This window comes from Rousettus aegyptiacus, unplaced genomic scaffold (genome assembly GCF_014176215.1).
Source record: "Rousettus aegyptiacus isolate mRouAeg1 unplaced genomic scaffold, mRouAeg1.p scaffold_m13_p_17, whole genome shotgun sequence".
Classification (NCBI taxonomy): domain Eukaryota; kingdom Metazoa; phylum Chordata; class Mammalia; order Chiroptera; family Pteropodidae; genus Rousettus; species Rousettus aegyptiacus.
The window spans coordinates 33,532,572-33,536,650 of NW_023416292.1; the positions used below are offsets into that span (position 1 = coordinate 33,532,572).

Below are 4,079 nucleotides of genomic sequence, written 5' to 3' on the forward strand. Positions count from 1 at the left end.
TCACTTTGCCAAAGAAGTTGCTCTTCCCTGTACTCGAAGTCGGCTGGGCAAGGAGAGGCTAGAAGGTAGCATGGCCAGTTGCTCCAGCCTCTGCAGGCAGGTCACAGGAGAAAAAGCCACGTCACCCTGGGAGGGGGCCCCGGGCCAGAGAGGTGTGTGTGTGTGCGTGTGTGTGCATGTGCATGTGTGTCTGTGAGAGAGAGTTATTGATCTATGTAACAGAGACAGAGTGTTCTGAGCCATGAGAAGCCTTTTATTTTTGCATTTGTTTTCCGTGCTCTGAGACTCCTGCTACGTGTGGAGCATCCTGGTTGGGATAGAGAGGTGGTCTGAGAAGTGAGTTCTGAGGCTAAGTAGAGTGACTGTGTTTGCCTTGCCACTTAGAGTCAAGGGCCACTGTCACACAAGCCTCTAGGGGACTGTTCAAGATTGCTGCAGTGGGGGTGGGCAATGGGGTGGGTGGGGATGAGGGGAATTGAAGGAGAAGAACGGAGATCAGGAGAGTGGAACTAGGGGCAGGGGCGCACACACATCCTGAGGTGTGAGGAGTCCAGAGGAGCCACAGACAGAGAGTCAGGGACTCAGACCGGTTAGAAAGTGACCTGACGGAGTGGGGTCTCCTGCACCTGCCTTTGCAAGGAAGCCGGTGCGTCCAGTCTCTCACATCCAAGTGCCAGGAGGCTCAGGCCTCCTCGGGGGGTGTGGAGGAGTCTCAGGTGGAGAGGGTGAAACGGCAGAGCTGTCAGGTCCCAGCTTGGGGAGACGGCCCTAGGGTGACAACCACAGGGAGAAGATGGCAGAATGCAGGCGGGAGGGTCCCTGGTCTCCAGGGGGAGGCCTGGGCCCCAGGGGCCTCCGCTCGGCAGTGTGACAGCTGTGACATCTGCTGGAGGCTGCAGGGCCATCGCTTGCTCTGGGCAGGAGCCTGACTCCCAAGGCGCCGCTGGCTCTCCTCGTCTCCCAAACCAGGGCCTGGATCTCATCTGTGCTTTGCAGCCTTTATGAATTTTTATTTTTTTTAAATAAGAGAACTACCTTTTTTTTTAAGCAAGAGTTTGCCAAGAACCTCAGTTTTAAAAGCAGTTTTAAAAAGTGAAGCGGTTTCGTCTGAACCGGGGCAAGGAGGGAGCCCCGCCGCTCAGCCTCTCTCCTCCCCCGGCGCGCGGCCCTTGGTGAGGGACTCCTGGGAGCTCGGGTTCCTCCGCGCTGAGTTTGAGAACCACTGGACCGTGCAGGGCAAGGCCGCTCTCTCCTGTGACCTTCGGGGCTGTGCAGCTGGTCTTCCTGGGGGCGGGCAGGCAAACAGAAGGCTCACAGAGCCGAAGACGTGCCTTTCTGGCATCTTCAAACGGGGTCTAGTCATAAAGGGTTCTTCTCCCTTCACAGTTCCAGTTCTTTTCAGTTGATCCTTCAGCTTCTTTTGATCTCTCTTCTGCTTTAGAGGTTCTTGTCAGGTGTCTGTCTGGTAATGCCGGGGAAGCACTCAAAGTGCCTGCATCGGGCCCCTCAGTCTCGGTAAAGTGAACCAACCATCCTCACAGGCGCCTGGAAGCCGTCGGGTTCGCCCTTGGCCAACACGGTGGGGGGGGGGGGTAGGGGTGGGGGGAGGTGGGTGCTGTTGGGTGCCCATAACAGGGAGAGGAGATCCAGACACTACTGCGTCTTGAACAGCTTTCTCCCTCTCCTCCTTGCTTTAGCCACCCCGAAACCTCTGCCATTCCCACTTTCAGAAATCCCCAGTGCTGCCGATTCTGGAGCGTTTGGGGGATTCGGGGTGTAAACCAGGTAGCCGTTGAGCTTTCCCGCTTACCAGCAGTGACTTAGACTTCTCGGGGCTGTTAGGTTCACCCTTCTTTGCCCATCCACTTTGCGGCTTCCCCAAATTTTATTGCTATTTTCTCCTTTCCCATTTTGCCTTGTCCTGGTGGGTTTATGCCTTTGCAAACAATCCCTTTGCTGTAGTTGTAGCGCATTTTGGGAGGGAGTAAAATTAGATGTATGTGTGTTCAATTCGCCGCCTTTACCAGGAAATCAGGCCAGTTACTTTTATCATTTAAAGAAAGACCTTTCTAGTTTCCCACCATGGCAAGGCCCCGGATACCTGACACAGACCGTGTGCATTAGAGAAAGCTGATATTGTCCCTGTCTTGATGGCTCATTGGTCACTGTTCTGGGCCCAGCATCTTCCCCCTGTCCTGATAATACCCCTGTCAAGCTCACTTCTTTCACTTGTCATATTTCATCCTCTTCCCTATTCCTGTACATCACTCTTTCCACTTAGATGCCCTTGGGCCCTTGTCAAGATACTTTTAATCTCTCAAGAAAAAAAAAATCAGTGATTTTTTTTTTTTTTAACTGAGCAATGAGGTAGCTGTATAGGTATGGAATCAGATTTTCTGAGTCTAAACTGGAATTTTCGTTATGGCTCTATATTAAAAAGATTGTTTGGCTGATGTAGTTTAACTACTAAAATTTTAAAATTTTAAAAATTCAGGGAGCACCAGGACGGAATACTGGAAATCTGATTTGCCCCAGAAAATCTAGGTTGTCGTCATTGTATCTGTGAGAAAAGTGAGAATTTTTTTTTTTTTTTCCAGAAGCATATGGTGTAGCTGGGTTGGGAAAATAAACACATCCCCAAAGATGATACCAAGTATTTTGGCCCTTGCCAGATAAGTAATAGGAACTGCCCTGGGGCTTTGAGAAGGGCAGATCCTGGAGGTGCTGGGCTGGTCAAACGAGAGGAAGGCTTTATGGAGCGGGGTTTCGGGGTGGGCTTTGAAAACGTCCCAGACTACGGCCACGCCACCCTGAATGTGCCGGATCTCGTCTGGTCTGAGAAGCTAAGCAGGGTCAGGCCTGGTTAGTGCTTGGATGGGAGACCACCTAGGAAGACCAGGTGCTGTAGGCGTAGAGAAAGACACAGAAAACTGCGCAGAGACGCCTGAGGTTGGCCCTGCGGTGAAGAAGCTGGGGCTGGCGTGAGGAAGGCACCGCTCCTCTCCACTCCTCCTCTGCGACCTTTCACCTGTCATCTGTTACCCCACGTCTGCCTTCTACCACCTGACTGGAGGGGCCTCGCGGTAACTCCTCCTCAAACTCAGTACTTTGTGTATATCGTTTCGGAGTAGGTTCTGCTATGAGTAACAGAGACTCAGAATAACTGCGGCTCAAACGTGAGAGTCATTTCTCTCTCAGCAGAAAGTCCCGAGGGATGCAGTTTGGGAGGTTCTGTTCTGCGAAGTCCTCAGGGATGCAGGTTCTTTCCGGCTCACCGTGTGGTTCTCATCCTAACGAACCACGATGGACGTTAGTGCTCCAGCCATCACGTCCACATTCCAGGCAGCAGTGTGGACGAGAGAATCAAGAAGAAAGGGGAGCAAAAGATGGTCGCTAGCTGTCCTGTAAGGAAGGTTCCCCGAAGCTGCTACACATCACTTTTGTTTCTGTCTGATAAGCCAGAACTTAGGCAAGTACAAAGTACACTGGGATCTATGACCTTCGAACGGGGTGGCCAGTTGTTCCCGTGGGAGAGGGGATACTGGGACAACTGAGATCATGGCTACGCCGTCACCGTTGATCACTCTCAGCCCACATTCGGCCACCCCATCTGGCTGTTCTCCTCTCGTTGGTACGTTGCTCCATCGGTTCATCTTTCTCTGTGGCTCTCATCACTTAGAGCTGATGAATGTCAGGGCTGCAAGAAAACTAAACGTCATTCGGTCTGGCCTTTTTAATTTTTTTTTTTGTACGGTTGAAGAATGATGGTGTGAGGGGACATGACTTGGCTAAAGTCGGCCGCACTGCTGAATAGTTGCAGAGTCGTTATGAGATCACCAGGATACAGATCCGTCCAAATGGAGCCCCGAAGTGCTGAGGGAGCCCGAGAGAAATAAAGCGTTCGAAGCTGGGTCAGTTAACCGGGGATGTCTTCTGCGCGAGGCAGGGACCGGAATGAGTTTGGGGAAGAAGAAAGTCATTTCGAAGGGAAGAGAATGTTTACAGAGGGGCAATGGCCTAGATAAAGCCACAGAGTCAAGTTAGAACATTCTGTCGGGGCCTGCGAGTTTGAACAAAGA

General features: G+C 51.9%; 1 pseudogene; it reads left to right on the forward strand.

Annotated features, from left to right (window-relative positions):
• Window positions 1-2,792: 2,792 nt before the first annotated feature.
• On the forward strand, window positions 2,793-2,911 carry LOC118613092 (annotated as a pseudogene).
• The last annotated feature ends 1,168 nt before the right edge of the window (window positions 2,912-4,079 follow it).